Source organism: Pongo pygmaeus, chromosome 10 (assembly GCF_028885625.2).
Source record: "Pongo pygmaeus isolate AG05252 chromosome 10, NHGRI_mPonPyg2-v2.0_pri, whole genome shotgun sequence".
Lineage (NCBI taxonomy): Eukaryota > Metazoa > Chordata > Mammalia > Primates > Hominidae > Pongo > Pongo pygmaeus.
The window spans coordinates 90417662-90436609 of record NC_072383.2 but is presented as its reverse complement, the minus strand read 5'-3'; the positions used below and the strand labels follow the sequence as shown (position 1 = coordinate 90436609).

General features: G+C 37.9%; 1 long non-coding RNA gene across 1 annotated transcript in view; it reads right to left on the bottom strand.

Moving 5' to 3' along the window:
- Nucleotides 1-3691: 3691 nt before the first annotated feature.
- Nucleotides 3692-18948, bottom strand: part of LOC134737607 (uncharacterized) — a 97518-nt gene continuing 82261 nt past the window's right edge. Inside the window, exons 3-5 of the long non-coding RNA XR_010122655.1 lie at nucleotides 18300-18359; nucleotides 5895-5948; nucleotides 3692-5600 (exon numbers count right to left, since the gene is read on the bottom strand). This is a non-coding gene — a long non-coding RNA (uncharacterized LOC134737607). The remainder of the gene's footprint in view (nucleotides 5601-5894; nucleotides 5949-18299; nucleotides 18360-18948) is intronic.

Genomic DNA, 18948 nt, shown 5'->3' with positions numbered 1-18948 from the left:
TCTAGGCAAAGATGAGATGATGTGAGCCTCAATAAAATCGTACCTACAAGAATTAAAACAATCAACTATGTTTTAACCTATAGTGTTTCCAAAACATACACACATACATGCACATGTGATTGAATAGTTAGTAATATTGTATAGTTATTGTTAATCACCTCTAATTACGATAATGAATTGTGCTTAGATTTAAGGAAAAGTTCTTATTTGTGATAATATATATATCAAATATATTCATCTTCATATATATTCATTCATATATATACTCATTTCATCTTCATGTATAAATTCATGTATATCTTCATATATACATATACATATGAAGATATACATGAAGATGAAATGATGTGATAGCTTGGTTTTGCTTCAAAATAATCTAGTGGCATGGAGGGGAATGGAATTAGATGGGGGTATAAATAAAACAAGTTTGACCATGAGTTGATAATTATTGAAGCAGAGTACATGGGGTTTATTATGTTCTTTTTTCTTTTTTGAATTTTGAAATTTCAAAATACATTTGAAATTTTTCATATAAAAAGTTTAAATAAATAAATTGCTTTGCTCATCTCTCCCTGTAATCTGATGAGCCTGCTTTCCAATGTATTTTCATGCCTCCATGGGAACTACTCAGTAAATGTTTGCAAGTAATCACGCTGCTGTTGTTGAAGATATTTCTCTAGCATTATCGAAGATTCTCATGGGGGATGAAAATTGAACAGATAGAGAAATGAATTCTAGGCGTTATTCAAGTCACTTAGTGGGTAACTCCTTTTGGACAGTTATGAGCTTTCAGACTTAAACATTTGATGTTTGGAGTTCTAACAGAGACTCCAGTCTCAAAGCGAAAGACAGTAGTCTTCTTATCTAGGAGTAATACTGCTATGAACCACAAAGAAACAAAGTTTCTTAACTCAACTGGTCATGAAAATTGGCATGATGTGGTCTCATGACTGATTACATCCTCAACTGCAGGAAGACTCAATTGCTAATTATTTTACCATAAAGCAGTTGAGCTCATGACTATCTTTGGTCAGTAAGTATTTGTAATTCTTTACCAGCAAACTCCATGCTTCAATGCATCTCATTAAGTCACTCTGAGATATTTGCTGTCATTCTGAAGGTTTTAATGTGTATAATCTTTCATTTATGTGGTAACTTTTCTTGTATTATTGATATTTTTCCTCTCAATTTATTTTTTCTCAAACAATAATTCAGATCTCTGATCTCCTGTGTGTAATCCTATAATTGTGTTTTTCCCCCCATTTGTTGTATTTTCCATCTCTATTATTTCTATCTAATTTCTGGGCAATTTCTACAACTTTATGTTTCTAATTCTACCTGCTTAAAAAATTCTGGTCAATCAGAAAGAATCCTTTCATATATTTCTCACGGTCTCTTTAAAAAATAGCATCTTATTCTTGTTTGATTTGTTTTGTGGATGTAGTATCTTTTTATATTTCTCTGAGGTTATAATATTTATTTATTTATTTATATTTAGGGAGTACAAGTTTCTCACATGCATATATTGCATGTGGAGTGGTGAAGTCTGGGCTTTCAGTGTACCCATCACCCGAAGAGTGAACATTGTACCCAATATGTAGTTTTGCAACCCTCGCCCCCTCCTACCCTCCCACTTTTTGAAGTCTCCAATGTCTATTATTTCCCTCTGTATGTCCATGTGTACGCATTGTTTAGCTCCCAATTATAAGTGAGAACATGCAGTATTTAACTTTCTGAGTTATTCACTGAGGATAATGGCCTTCAGTTCCATCCACACTGCTGCAAAAGACATAATTTTATTCTTTTTTATGGCTGAGTAGTATTCCATGCCATATATATATATATATATATATATATATATACACACACCATATATAAATACATAGTTTATATATTTATATAAAAATATATTTTTTATATTTATATAAAATGTGTATATATATATAACTTCATTCAGTCCTCCATTGGTGGACACTTAGGTTGATTCCATATTTTTGCTGTTGTGAATAGTGCTATGATAAACATATGAGTGTAGGTATGTTTTTTATATAATGATGTTTTCCCTTTGGGTAGATACCAAATAGTGAAATTGCTGGATTGAATGAAAGTACTAATTTTACTTATTTGAGAAATCGCTATAATGTTTTTCATGAAGGTTGTACTCATTTACTTTCCCACCAATAGTATATAAACATTCCCTGAAAGTGTAACTTTTTAAGAGTTTTATTCTGCCCTTTGAATTATCTCTTTTCCCTCCAAGTTATATTATTTATTTATTTATTTATTTATTTATGTCTTTGCTTTTCATCTTGGTGGCATCCTTTAATATCTGGTAGTCTTTGGTTGACTCTTCACAATAAGAATGATACTGTAAATAGCTGATCAAATGCTCTGTGTATGAGGCTGAGTCTTATTGACTGCTGAGTTTTCTAGTAACTAACAGTAGAAAGTTATTTACTGGGGGCCTCCAAGGCTGATATGGCATAGGTATCATTCATTCAGAGAGGTACCAGGACTCTCAGAATGCACTGGTCATAAACAAGTCATTCAAGAAGACTGTGTGTACAGGCTGAATTCAAACTCAACAGTAGTTCTGTCTCTTAGACAGGATGGTATCCTCAGAGAGGACTTCTCTAGTCTCCTGTCTTGGGTGAAATAGGAATAATAATCCCACTCTCAAATTTGGAGGGGTCTGGGAGGCTATTTCTATTTTTAATGTGTCCATGGATCTGTTGCCTAGGCTGGAATGCAGTGGTATGAACATGGTTCACTGCAGCCTCAACCTTTTGGGCTCAAGCAATACTGCCACCTCAGCCTCCCAAGTAGCTGAGACTACAGAAACACACCATCATACTTAGCTGTTTTTTTTTTAATTTTAATTTTTAGTAGAGATGGGGTCTCACTATGTTGCCCAGACTCATCTCTAACTCCTGGGCTCAAGACGTCTTCCTGTCTCAGCCTCCCAAAGTGTTGGGATTACAGGCCTGAGCCACTATGCCCGGCTAGCGGGAGTTCTTTCCATAGGATTTCATTTAATCTATTAGCTGTACTTCCTGTTCCTGGAGCTCAGAGCTTCTCAGATTTAATTTCTCCAGAATCATTACTTTTCTGTCTTCTCAGCTTAGTTAGAGGTAATCACCTAGATATTGGAATAAGGGAGGACACTTGGGGTTCTGATTGCTTTTTATTTAGTCAGACTTCCTCTTTTTTTCTTTTTTTTTTTTTTTTGAGACAGGATCTGGCTCTGTTGCCCAGGCTGGAGTACAGTCAGTGGCGAGATCTTGGCTCACTGCAACCTCTGCCTCCCTGGCTCAAGTGATCCTCCTACCTCAGCCCCCCAAGTAGCTGGGACCTCAAGCGCATGCCACCACGCCTGGCTAATTTTTGTATTTTTGGTAGAGACGGGGGTTCACCATGTTGCCCACGCTGGTCTCGAACTCCTGAGTTCAAGTGATCCACCCACTTCAGCCTCCCAAAGTGCTGGGAGTACAGTAGTCAAACTTCCTTCTAAGAGTTCATTCTTCAGTTCTACCCTTTACCCTCACTTTCAGAGATACTCAGAGCCTCCAATTCCTAAGTCATTCTGGGTTTCTTTTGCACAAATTGTCTTGCTTCCTGTTGGCATGCCTCCCTTCAGGCATAAAATTTAGCCTTTTCAGATTTAGCAAATCAGTTACCACTTACCCAGCTGCTTTCTTTATTCTTTCATTTCTTTTTTCTTTTCTTTTCTTTTTAGCACACTTCATTTGCTGTCATTTCCTTTCCCATTCTTTTAGCTTTTATTGGTTTAAAATGTCTCTTTGTACGTGTGTACATACCTGTGTACATGTTTAATTTACTTTTTTTTTTTTTTTTGAGATGGAATCTCGCTCTGTCGCCCAGGCTGGAGTGCAGGGGTACAATCCCAGCTCACTGCAAGCTCCGCCTCCCGGGTTCATACCATTCTCCTGCCTCAGTCTCTCGAGTAGCTGGGACTACAGGCACCCACCACCATGCCTGGCTAATTTTTTGTATTTTTAGTAGAGACGGGGTTTCACTGTGTTAGCCAGGATGGTCTCGATCTCCTGACCTCGTGATCCGCCCAACTTGGCCTCCCAAAGTGCTGGGATTACAGGCGTGAGCCACCATGCCTGGCCTGTTTACTTTTAAGTTTTTAGTAGCACTCTAAAATAAAATAAAGTAAATATGTAGACTTAATCCATTAAGTTTAACCAGAAGTTTTACTTTTAAATTCTTAAAATACGCCTCCAACTATAATTAGTTTTTTACTATAGTTAGAGTTCATCGGCATTTATATGTACACATATAATGTACACATTTATGTGTACACATCCTACACATGTAGCTCCCGTCCTCATATCTAAAATAAAAGCTGAAATTAAAGAAAAAAGATTTAAACTTAACAATATATTTTATTATTTTTTCTTATCATGCTTTCTTATATCCCACATTTTTCTTTATCTTGGAATCTTAGTTTTGTTGGCGTACATATTTGAATAACTTGTTCACATTTTAGTAGAAACTGACTCGGATTACAGGAGCTTATCTGCAGTGATCGTGGGGACAGGACAGGGCATTCTGCTAGGAGGAGGTTTCAACTGGTCTCAAGGGTATCACTAGCTACCTGTGACAATGAATTGTCCCATCTCTTTGGTCTCAGAGCCCATGCTCATCTGTTTTAGCCTGACGGCAATTGCTGCTCTCTTTTGCTCAGCTTAGTCAGGAGGAAGGGGGGCTGGCTGACCAGCCTAGTCCCTCTAAATGCACTGCCCCAGTTAATCACTGTGACAATTGTTCCTTAACCTCCTAAGGCTGCCTGAAGTTCCCATAAGCACTCTCATCTCTGCACTCTCTCTCTCTCCTATGTGTTTTTTTTTCTGGTCTTCTTTTTTTGAAGAATTCAATCCTGTCTGCTCTATATCTTTTATAAATATCTCAACATCTTTGATGTTGACACCACCCTTTCTTGTTTTCTAGTGCGTTATGAATGTATTTATTTATTTGATCATATCAGAGTAATTGGGGTGGGAAAGAACACATGTTCAGTCTGCCATTCTGCTCCTATTTTGAGATAAACAGACCCCCCCACATGCAAACACACACAAATATTTAAACGTAGTGTCCCTGCTAACCAACTTGTCTGCTGTTGTTCATTGTTTCAAAATGAAAATTTGATTTGGTCTTCCTTCCTTCCTTTGGTCTTGCCTTAAAAGAAAATCTGCTTATCCTTCTTTTTGTTTAGTATAATCCAACCTGTAGGTAAAAGTCTGTCTTTTTAGCCAGCCGCAGATAAAAAACCAACAACAAAATCCTAGCTCTGATATTCATTTACTGTGAATACTCTGCCAAGTGGCGAAGAATGCATTTCCAGTATAGACTCCCCAGTGGTACTAAAGGCATCTGCAGAGACATAGTCATATGAAAGAGAGCCAAAAACCTACAATGATGTTAGTGTTGTGCATAACAATTTTCTTTAAATGTACTTATCTTAAAAGGACTCTGTATGTTCCTTCAGGGAGATGGAGACTTTCTCTTCCCACATTTTTAATTGGCAGTCACTCCATTTTCTGGAACTGCATTATGAAACTTGTTGTTCAATACTTTAATCAGTACAAAGAAAAATTAACACTTTATTAGAAAGTTATGTTTTCTATAAAGTATATGATTTTAAAAGAGGTGTTTCCATACTCATTCAGGTAAATTGTTCTCATTTATAGGCAACAATTATTGCTTCTACCATGAATTCCATCTCTGAAGTTAAAATGTAAAGCCTAAGAATATAAGTTAACTTTAACTTATGACATTTTATTTTAGGGATTTCCCACATTAGAGTTAAGGAGAGTTAGTATTATCACATTGTATGTAATAAATGCATATCGTAAAATATGGTTTACCTGAATTGATGTAATCCTTTTAGATTGAAGGAATGATGACTCTTCTTTCACACCCTGTAAGGAAACATATTCATAGTTGCAATGTCATTGCTTATGTAAATTCAGGAAATCTGATCACTATATAGACAACAGTATTTTGTAAAAAAAAAATAAAAAGGAATATTTACATATTTAATGTTTTTAACAACTTGAATTCTGTATATCTGACTTTTGGGTTCTCAGCTAGACCATTTTTCTCTCAATCACGATTCATGTTCTGATACAGGTGTGATTCATGTGTACTTTTGGACGTTAGTTGGGGCCTCTTTTGCTGTGCATATTATAGTCATGGCAGATGTCTCTGTCCTTGGAACATATGTTGAGTCTTATCTAGATTTTGGAGTAAATAATAAAAATGAGAACTAAAAGGCACAGAGAATTCTGCTGCTGCAAGAGATTTACCAGGCAAGTTATTCCATGTTTTTCATTGTTTACATGAGAAAACTTAGACCTAGGAAAAGAAATCCCTTAAAATTAAATGCCTTAAAATCTCACAACTGGCTAGCACTAGCCATCGACCATAGAAGTGTACATCACTGGTAGGTGGAGTAGGTTTGTCAGCATCCGTCACTTCTGTTCCTGCCTCGAGCCAGATGATTCAACTTAAGCTGATGCCAAATTTCAAGATGTCTAAAAATATTCTCGGCTCTAGAATGTGGATAATACATATTAAATATCTGCTTTACTTTTGAAGAAATTCACAATTAAAATTTATTTTTCTCCTCTTTTTTTCTTAATCAACTATAGTTGAGCTTATGCTGTGTGAGTATATAAAATAAATTAAGTTGCTATGGTAAATCTTTAATAACCACAGTATGGAGAGTACCTGAATTGGATAAAAATGTTTCTTGCCAAAGAACAAATACAGTAATATAATATTTATCATGAGTCCTTGAAAGAGTTCTGGTCTGTTAAACTTGGGTATTTATGTTTAAAAGCTAAACTGTTTTCTGGGTAAAATCAAACAATCCCACAAGTACACAGTGAAGTAACTTAAGTAATCAACTGTGCTTTGTGTAAAAGCCATTTCTAGAGGTTCAATTAATGAAGAACAGATTTTTTTTGTTTGCCATATAACACTTGTAGTGGAAAGCTAGATTACTGTATAGTTGATATGTTGCCTAAAGCATATTATTTTATTGTTGTGTGTGTGTGAGTGTGTGTATGTGTGTGAAAGAGAGAGTTTACAAGCAAATCACTACCTCTTTGGTAAATTAGTACTCATAAAAAAAGTAAAGGGTCTCATTGCAGCTTGGTTTGGAGGAAAGAGCACTGAATTAGAAAACTCGAGTTCCCCTTCTAACTCTCATGTTCCTACTTGTGTGTTGCTAAGAAAGCCATTTGCCTTCTCAAAATCTCGGTTTCCTCATCTGTAAAAGGAAAGAGAATGACATTCCATTTCAAAACCCCTTCCCAGCCCTGAAGTTTCATAATTCTCTTCAATGAAACAAGTATTCTTACTTTGCTGATCCTAGATATTGTTTAGTAACAATAAGTGTCAGAATGATTTGTTACCGCATTTTCTTCTTGGAAAGAAATGCATGAGAAAGTATTCTGTCTTACAGGACACAGCCTATATTTAGAAATATTTTTTTCTTCATCAACCTAGCAAGATTTATCTTGGGGATTATTGGCAACTTTTTGGTTATTATAACTAAAATCTCAATTAGACCTCTTTACCAAAATCAGTACGCTATATAATAAAGATTTTTGACTTTTTCTCCAAGAGGAATGTAATAGTTCATACTCACCTATATATTCCTGTAATAGGTCCCATGAAACAGGGATTATTTCTGCTTAGTTCACAATTTAACCCTAGAGTTTAGCATAGAGCATGGTATCTAGTATGTGTTCAATGAAGAAAGACATTTGGTTGAATCTACCCCACAGAAATACAAAAGAAGAAGGTGTTTATAATAGTTCAGAGGGAAATGGAAAATCTAGATGAAATGGGTAAATTCCTGGAAACATACAACCTCCCAAGATTGAATCAGGAAAAAAATCAAGACCTTGCACAGACCAATATCAAGTTCTGAAATTAAACCAGTAATAAAATACCTACCAACCAACAAAAAGCTCCAGACCAGATGCAGTCAAGCCAAATTCTACCAGATGTACAAAGAAGAGTGCATACCAATTACACTGAAACTATTCTAAAAAAATCAAGGAGGAGAGACTCCTCCCTAACTCATTCTACAAAGCTAGCATCACCCTGATACCAAAACCTGGCAAAGATACAACAAATAAAGAAAACTACAGGCCTATATCCTGATGAACACAGACACAAAAGTCCTCTACAAAATACTAGCAAACTGAATCCAGCTGCACACCAAAAAGTTAATTGACCATGATCAGGTAGGCTTTACTGCTGGGATGCAAGGTTGGTTCAACATATACAAATCATTAAACATGATTTACCATATAAACAGAATTAAAAACCAAAACCATACGATCATCTCAATAGGTAAAGAGACAGCCTTTGATAAAATCCAATATTCTTTCATGATAAAAACTCTCAAGAAACCAGACATCAAAGGAACATACCTCAAAATAATAAGAGCCACTTATGAAAAACCCACAATGCACTTCATATTGGATGGGCAAAAGCTGGAAGCGTTCCCCTTGAAAACTGGAACGAGATAAGGATGCCCACTCTCACCATTCCTATTCAACATAGTACTAGAAGTCCTATCCAGAGCCATTAAGCAAGAGGAAGAAATAAAAGGCTTCTAAATAGGAAAAGAAAAAGTCAAACTCTCTTTGCTGACAATATGATTCTATACTTCAAGAACCCTAAAGACTCTGCTAAAGGGCTCCTGGAACTGGAAAACAACTTCAGCTGGTACCATTCCTTCTGAAACTATTCCAATCAATAGAAAAAGAGGGAATCCTCCCTAACTCATTTGATGAGGCCAGCATCATCCTGATACCAAAGCCTGGTGGAGACACAACAAAAAAAGAGAATTTTAGACCAATATCCTTGATGAACATTGATGCAAAAATCCTCAATAAAATACTGGCAAACAGAATCCAGCAGCACATCCAAAAGCTTATCCACCATGATCAAGTGGGCTTCATCCCTGGGATGCAAGGCTGGTTCAACATACGAAAATCAATAAACGTAATCCAGTATATAAACAGAACCAAAGACAAAAACCACGTGATTATCTCAATAGATGCAGAAAAGGCCTTTGACAAAATTCAACAATGCTTCATGCTAAAAACTCTCAATAAATTAGGTATTGATGAGATGTATCTCAAAATAATAAGAGCTATCTATGACAAACCCACAGCCAATATCATACTGAATGGGCAAAAACTGGAATCATTCCCTTTGAAAACTGGCACAAGACAGGGATGCCCTCTCTCACCACTCCTATTCAACATAGTGTTGGAAGTTCTGGCCAGGGCAATTAGGCAGGAGAAGGAAATAAAGGGCATTCTATTAGGAAAAGAGGAAGTCAAATTGTCCCTGTTTGCAGATGACATGATTGTATATCTAGAAAACCCCATCATCTCAGCCCAAAATCTCCTTAAGCTGATAAGCAACTTCAGCCAAGTCTCAGGATACAAAATCAATGTACAAAAATCACAAGCATTCTTATACACCAATAAAAGACAGAGAGCCAAATCATGAGTGAACTCCCATTCACAATTGCTTCAAAGAGAATAAAATACCTAGGAATCCAACTTACAAGGGATGTGAAGGACCTCTTCAAGGAGAACTACAAACCACTGCTCAGTGAAATAAAAGAGGATACAAAGAAATGGAAGAACATTCCATGCTCATGGGTAGGAAGAATCAATATCATGAAAATGGCCATACTGCCCAAGGTAATTGATAGATTCAATGCCATCCCCATCAAGCTACCAATGACTTTCTTCACAGAATTGGAAAAAACTACTTTAAAGTTCATATGGAACCAAAAAAGAGCCCTCATTGCCAAGTCAATCCTAAGCGAAAAGAACAAAGCTGGAGGCATCACGCTACCTGACTTCAAACTATACTACAAGGCTACAGTAACCAAAACAGCATGGTACTGGTACCAAAACAGAGATATAGACCAATGGAACAGAACAGAGCCCAAAGAAATAATGCTGCATATCTACAACTATCTGATCTTTGACAAACCTGACAAAAACAAGCAATGGGGAAAGGATTCCCTATTTAATAAATGGTGCTGGGAAAACTGGCTAGCCATATGTAGAAAGCTGAAACTGGATCCCTTCTTTACACCTTATACAAAAGTTAATTCAAGATGGATTAAAGACTTACATCTTAGACCTAAAACCATAAAAACCCTAGAAGAAAACCTAGGCAATACCTATTCAGAACATAGGCATGGGCAAGGACTTCATGTCTAAAACACCAAAAGCAATGGCAATAAAAGCCAAAATTGGCAAATGGGATCTAATTAAACTAAAGAGCTTCTGCACAGCAAAAGAAACTACCATCAGAGTGAACAGGTAACCTACAGAATGGGAGAAAATTTTTGCAACCTGCTCATCTGACAAAGGGCTAACACTCAGAATCTACAATGAACTCAAACAAATTTACAAGAGAAAAACAAACAACCCCATCAAAAAGTGGGCAAAGGATATGAACAGACATTTCTCAAAAGAAGACATTTATGCAGCCAAAAAACACGTGAAAAAATGCTCATCATCACTGGCCATCAGAGAAATGCAAATCAAAACCACAATGAGATACCATCTCACACCAGTTAGAATGGCGATCATTAAAACGTCAGGAAACAACAGGTTCTGGAGAGGTTGTGGAGAAATAGGAACACTTTTACACTGTTGATAGGGCTGTAAACTAGTTCAACCATTGTGGAAGTCAGTGTGGTGATTCCTCAGGGATCTAGAATTAGAAATACCATTTGACCCAGCCATCCCATTACTGGGTATATACCCAAAGGATTATAAATCATGCTGCTATAAAAATGCATGCACGCGTGTGTTTATTGCAGCACTATTCACAATAGTAAAGACTTGGAACCAACCCAAATGTCCAACAATGATAGACTGGATTAAGAAAATGTGGCACATATACACCATGGAATACTATGCATCCATAAAAAATGATGAGTTCATGTTCTTTGTAGGGACAAGGGTGAAGCTGGAAACCATCATTCTCAGCAAACTATTGCAAGGACAAAAAACCAAACACGACATGTTCTCACTCATAGGTGGGAATTGAACAGTGAGAACATATGGACACAGGAAGGGGAACATCACACACTGGGGACTGTTGTGGGGTGGGGGGAGGGGAGAGGGATAGCATTAGGAGATATACCTAATGCTAAATGAGGAGTTAATGGGTGCAGCACACCAACATGGCACATGTATACATATGTAACAAACCTGCACCTTGTGCACATGTACCCTAAAACTTAAAGTATAATAATAATAAAATTAAAAAAAAAGTTTTAGGAAACAAAATCAATGTACAAAATCAGTAGCATTTCTAAACACCAATAACATTCAGGCTGAGAGCCAAATCAAGAACACAATCCCATTTACAATAGCTATACATATGCTTAGGAATACATCTAACCAAGGAGGTGAAAGATCTCTATAAGGAGAACTATAAAACACTGTTGAAAGAAATTATAAATGACACATACAAATAAAAAAACATTCCATGCTCATGGAATGGAAGAACCACTGTCATTAAGATAGCCACACTGCCTAAAGTAACCTACAGATTCAGTGCTATTCTTGTCATCTACCAATGTAATTTTTCACAGACTTAGAAAAAACTATTCTGAAATTCATATGGAATTGAAAAGCCAAAGCAATTCTAGGCAAAACAAACAAACAAACAACAAACAACAACAACAACAACAAAACAAAGCTGGGGTAATGGAGGCATCACATTACCTGACTTCAAACTATGCTAAAAGCCACAGTAACCCAAACAGCATGTTACTGGAATAAAAACAGACACATAGAACAATGAAACTGATAGAAATAAAGCCACACACCTACAGCCATCTGATCTTTGACAAAGCTGACAAAAACAAACAATGGGGAAAGGACTCCTTATTAAATAAATAGTGTTGGAATAGCTGGCTAGTCATATGGAAAATAATGAAACTGGACCCATACCTTTTACCATATACAAAAATTAACTGAAGGTAGGTTAACGATTTAAATATAAGACCTCAAACTATAAGAATTCTAGGCCGGGCGTGGTGGCTTACGCCTATAATCCCAGCACTTTGGGAGGCTGAGGTGGGCAGATCATGAGGTCAGGAGATCGAGACCATCCTGGCTAACACGATGAAACCCTGTCTCTAAACATTAGCTGGACATGGTGGCACGTGCCTGTAGTCCCAGCTACTCGGGAGGCCGAGGCAGGAGAATGGCGTGAACCCGGGAGGCAGAGCTTGCAGTGAGCCGAGATCGCACCACTGCACCCCAGCCTGGGCGTCAGAGCGAGACTCCATCTCAAATAAATAATTAAATAAATGAAATAAAGAAAGAATTATAGAAGCGAATCCAGGAAACGCCATTCCGGGTATTGGCCTTGGGGAAGAATTTATGACTGAGTCCTCAAAAGCAATTGCAACAAAAACAAAAATTGACAAGTGGGACCTAATTAAACTAAATAACTTTTGCACAGCAAAATAAACTATTAACAGAGTTAACAGGCAACCTACAGAATGAGAGAAAGTATTTATAAACTACATATCTGACAAAAGTGTAATATCCAGACTCTATAAAGAATTTATATAACTCAATATGCAAAAATTAAATAACCCTATCAAAATGGGCAAAAGACACGGACACTTTTCAAAAAAGACATACAAGTGGCCAACAGACATGAAAAATGCTCAACAGCACTCATTATCAGAGAAATGCAAACTAAAACCACAATGAGACACCATCTCACACCAGTCAGAATGGCTATTGCTAAAAAATCAAAAAATAGCAGATGCTGGTGAGGCTGTGGAAAAAAGGGATTACTTATACACTGTTAGTGGGAATGTAAATTAGTTCAGCCACTGTGGAAAGCAGTTTGGAGATTTCTCGAAGAACTTAAAATAGAACTGCCATTCAACTCAGTAATCCCATTAATAGATGTATATCCAAATGAAAATTAATAGTTGTACCCAAAAGACACAGGCACCCATATGTTCATCACAGCACTGTTCACAAAGCAAAGACATGGAATCAACCTAGGTGCCCATCAACAGTGAATTGAATAAAGAAAATGTGGCACATATATACCATGGAATACTATGCAGCCATAAAAAAGAAACAAAATCATGTCCTTTGCAGCAACTTGGATGCAGCTGGAGGCTGTCATCCTAAGCTAATGAACACAGAAACAGAAAACCAAATACCACATATTCTCACTTATAAGTGAGGGCTAAACATTAGGTACTTATGGACATAAAGATGGCAACAGTGGACACCAGGAGCTAGGAGGGAGGGGAGAAGGTGGGCAGGAGTTGAAAAACTACCTTTTGGGTACTATGCTGACTACTTGGGTGATGAGATCAATTGTACTCCAAACCTCAGCATCACAGTATTCCCAGGCAACAAATCTGCACATGTACCCCCTGAATCTAAAATAAGAGTTGGAATTATAAAAAAGGAGAGGAAATTTGGTTGAGTAGACTGACTCTGATGACAGTCAGTAGACTGACTACATCTGATGACATGTATCATCTTGAAATCATCCAAGAAAATTTCCATAAAGAACATATGTGACTCATGTGCAGCCTTTCTGTTATCTGGATTATACCACTGATGAGGAAGCACTTTCTTAGCTATTTTTGCAGGAGAAGTTTTGCTATTTGTTATCTGTAGACAAAGGTTGTTTGTAAACCAGGCTCAAGCAGCTAATTTGGGATGCCTCCTTCACCACCTCCTTGCAAACTTTTATGACTCTCCATATTGATCCTTAAACTCATTTTGCTGAAGTCCTTGATCAAGCATCCTGACTCATCATCCTCTGCAAAGACTCACATCAAGAATCCAGAGCAAGGCCAGAATCAGGACAAAACTCATAGATGCTGGATGTGCCAACTGAGGCCATACTGGCAAGAAGGGACAGTGTGGAAAGAGCTTTGGTTGCTACAAGCTGAGGTATCATGGCCGAATGATGTGGTTGCTCATTTAGATGGGAGGTTTTGATTATTTTTATTTTTTGAGACAGGGTCTCACTTTGTCGTCCAGGCTGGAGTGCAGTGACGTGATCACTGCTCACTGCAGCCTTCACCTCCCTAGCTCAGGTGATCCTTCCACCTCAGCCTCCTGGGTAGCTGGGACTACAGGTGCATGCCACCACACCTGCTAATTTTTGTGTATTTTTTGTAGAAGCGGGGTTTCACTGTGTTGCCCAGGCTGGTCTTGAACTCCTGGGCTCAAGTGATCCTCTTGCCTTGGCCTCCCAAACTGCTGGTATTACAGGCTTAAGCCACAATGAGCAGTCAATTGTCTTTATAATGTTCTCTTGCAAATCATACCTGTAACAGTTGAAGCATGAATGCTATATGAAAATCAATACAATGATACTTGTTTGAAGAATTTTGCAAGGATTAGAGTTGGGTACAGTTGAAAAAAAAAATCACGATCTTCCTTTCTTTCTTCCTGTTTTATTTCCTCCTTCCTTTTATTCCTCCCTCCCTCCTTCGTTCCTTTTTTCCTTCCTGCCTTTATACCTTCCTGCCTGCTTTCATTCTTCCATTCATTTTGCATCGAGTCGGGCTGCTATAGCAAAAAAGCTTGGGTTTTAGAGTCAGGCAGTTATCATTTAGAATCTTGACTTTGCCATTTTCTATGAAATCACTTTAGCTTCTCTGAGGTTCAGTTTCCTCATATGGTAAAATGTTTCCTCATATGGTACAATATTTATATCACAGGATTGTAGTGAGGCTTAAGTCATGTAATAATGTTAACTACCATTTATTAAACACCAAATATGTGCATTACCTAATTTAATCTTTATAATAACTTTGCAGGCAAAGTGCATGGTACATGGTTTTACCACATACAGGTAATGTAAATAACAGGGCGATGGAAATAGCGTGTGCTCTCTGTTACATGTCTTCTGAGTAAGTGTGTACTTACTTAATTGTCAGATGTCATTATTCATGCCATTCGCCTCCACAGTTCCAACCACCAGAGTGAAATGGGTCATTTATTCATGTAATCATCCAACGAATGTTTCTTGAGTACCTGCTATGTATCAGGTGTTTTGTGTGTGTGTTACTAAGGAGAAAAATGGGGAACAAGCAATGAGACACAGTTCCTAACTTCAAAGGTGTTGTAATTTAGGAGGAGTTACAGATAAATAAACTGACAACTATAACCAAGTAAAATGAGGCCTTTGACAGCAGGAAGTAGAGACTGAATGTTTTAGGAGGGGCCTCTCATTTCAATTTGGAGGTTCAGGGAGGATTCCCTGCAAGAAATCACATCTATGCTGAGAGCTGAGGGATAAAGAAATGGGAATTTGAGGTTGGAGTGTGTTCTAAAAAACTACATGTGTGAAGATACTAAGATGAGAGGGACTATGAAACATGAGAGAACTGAAAGCGGTTCATTCTGGTATTTAAAGAGACACATGGTGACAATTGAGTAATACAATAACAGTAGCTATTATTATTGTTTATAGAGCATGAACTATTTCTAGCACCCTGTTATCCGTGTTACCTGTATGTGGTAAAACCATGTATCATGTACTATGCCTGCAAAGTTATTATAAAGATTAACTTAGATAATGCACACATTTGGTGCTTAATAAATAGTAGCTAATGTTATTATATTACTTAGTTGGGACTGCTAAATCCCAGTAAAATCATCATCACCATAAATAATACATTAGCTATATTACAGATGGGACTGCTGAATAATGAAAGGTGTGGGGCTCAAGGAGTAAGGATTGTCTAATCTCAGGTTACTACCTTTTAGCTATTTAGAGTTCTTGGTCTCTCTCCTCCTCAGCCTGGCTTTGGAATAAGAGCCCTTTTGTACTGCTGACCCCTGGACTCCTGATCTGAGCTGGCATATAGCTGTGTTGCTAACTCCTGATTCTTGTATAATCTCCTGAGCTGTGTTCTTGGTTCTGAAAGAGAAAGGGTTATCCTACTCATAAAAGGCTGGATATTCTTGGTCTGTTGGCTGCCTTTAAATATCATCTCTACTCCACTCTGAGGAGCATGAGGCTATGGGGCAAGGAGGCTTTTATCAGGGGGGTTCTTCTGGTTAGCACTTTGCAGTCTGGAAGGCCTTTTCAGCAGGCCCAGCAATCAGAGGCCAGCCTCGTCCAGAAGCAAATCTCACACTACTTGACCTCTCTGAACCCAAATGCCTTCTGGAAGGCCAAGGCAAGCCAGACTCTGTCACATGATAACCTAATTTCCATTTCACTTTTTTTGAAAGTGGAGGAGAAATGATATATTGATCAACAAGCTAGGTGGAAGACTGATTCATTTATTGACTTGCAGATAGTTTACCTTTGAGCTTGTGCTACAGAAAGGACTATCCTCGTAGCTAGGTATGCCATAGAGTGCTGAGAAAAGTCTGAGATGTGCCCGAGGCTCAGAGACGGGAAAGCAAAAAGCCAGTTGGCACCAAATCCCTCTCTGCTCACCTCTCTTTTGTGTGGACAGTCAAACGCTAATGAACTCTGAAAAAGTTGACCATATACTTTAATGTCCAAATCCAGACATTTTTGAGAATAAAACGGGCTATTAATTAGTGTAGCGGGACAGCTGGCATGAACCGGGAGTGTTTCAGGCAAACCCAGTCCTAAGTTTGCCTGAAACAAACTTATGGTCGTCCTAACCGTGAGCTCTCTGTTGATCGAATGACTACTCCCTAGTTAGTGGTGTCTGTATTTGAGGGGAGAAGTTGGAGCCAAGTCATTGCTGGTATTTTCTTCCATGTTCCCCAAAGCAATTTTTGGAAGTGTCTCCATTTTATGAGATCCTCATGTTTCTGAAAGATCAATATTAGCCATTTTAATACAAGACAATGGTTTCTATTTAAAGCAAAGGAATGGACTGGTAAAAACAGAAAATTTGAAGGGAAAGATAATCCTAAAAAGGAAAACTGCAGCTGTGTCTTCTGGTACCTTATAATCCTTCATTAATTAGAATATAGAGGCTAAGATATTAGTATTTTTAAAGTGTTGGCCCATGAATTATCTACCATACATTATTAGCTTTGATGTTATAAGACTGTATGGATAGGAATGATTACTTTTGCTATTATTGTTTGTTCAGAGAGGTAACAAAAAAGAAAATCTCTCACATTCGACTAACACACAAGAAGCTTAGGAGGCACTTTTTTGATTTACGGAGGTGTTTTCTTCTAAACATGTTTCTTGGTAAAATAATAAGTAAAATGTCAGTTTACTGTGAAGCCAGCACCATCTCAGCAGCAGTATTTTTCTCCACCTCAAATTAAGCAGGTTGTGGGAGAATTTGATGATCAAATGTTACTTTGATTTTGCATTTCTTCCCCTATTAAAATAATATTAAAAGCTACTATCTCTAGCACTTACCCTGTTGCAGAGGCTCTCAAGTCCGAATGATTTTGCCTCTCCATGAACGTTTGGCAACGTCTGTGCACAGTTTTGCTCATCACAGCTGGGGGTGGGGTGCCGTTGGCCTCTAGTGGTTAGAGGCCAGGGATGTTGCTAAACATCTCACAGGGCACAGGACAGCCCCTACCCCCTCAAGCAAATTAATCATCTGGCTCCAAATGTCAGTGGTGTCAAAGTTGAGAAACTGCTCTGTAGTATCCTAACCATTAATCTATTTATTTCACTTTTTTAAAAATTGATAACCTACCAGGTGCTAGGCACTGTAATGCTGAGGATGTAGCAGTGAACAAAATAGGAAAACATTCTTACTCTTGTTTGGTTTGCATTCTCTTAGGAGAGAGAGATAATAACTGAGATAAATCACTAAAATACTGAGTATGTTAGAAAGTTATAGGTGCTAGGGGGAGAAGTCAAGCTGGGAAGAGAATAGGAGATGTCAGCAGGGAATCATCAAAATTGAAATCCTCCCATCATTCATTAAGGCAGGTGTGTTTATCACTATTTGTGGATGAAAAATCTGAGTTTTAGATCAAGTGTTGGTCAAGGGGGACACTGCTAGTTAGAGATAAGGCTGGGATTTGACTTTGAATGTGAGTGACTCTTTAGGGTCTAAAACAGCAGCCCCCAACCTTTTTGGCACCAGGGACCCGTTTCATGGTTTATAGTTTTTCCATGGACCGGGATGGGAGATGGTTTTGGGATGATTCAAGCACATTACATTACATTTATTGTGCACTTTATTTCTATTATTATTACATTGTAATATATAACGAAATATTAATAATTATACAACTCACCATAATGTAGAATCAGTGGGAGCCCTGACATCTTGCTTTCCTGCAACTAGACGGTTCCATCTGGAGGTGATGGGAAACAATGACAGATCATCAGGCGTTAGATTCTCATAAGGAGTGCATCTCACAAGGAGCACGCAGCCTAGACCCCTCGCATGCGCAGCTCACAATAGGGTTCACACTCCTATTAGAATCTAATGCTGCCACTGAACTGACAGGAGGAAGAGCTCAGGCGGTAATGTGGCAATTGAAAGCAGCTGTAAATACAGACCGAGCTTTCTGTGCTCACCTGCTGCTCACCTCCTGCTGTGTGGCCTGGTTCCTAACAGGCCATGGACTGGGACTGGAGGCTGGAGACTCCTAGTCTAAAGTGTTCTTTCCACTGTGCCGTTTTATATATGATCATCAGAAACGGGGTTGTCTTTCTTCCTTTTGATTAAATTCTCCTTTCTTAACTCACAGATAACTGTATCCCTCCCCATCCAAAGCATTCATTTCTTACATCTGTGTTTCTGCTGGTCATAATATTCCCAGGTTAAATTCTTTTTCTATCTTCATTACTATCGTTAAACATGCCCAAATCTCTCTACCATTTAAAAAAAGAAATGAAAAAAGTCCCCACCTTCATTCCACATGCCCCTCTGGCTATAGC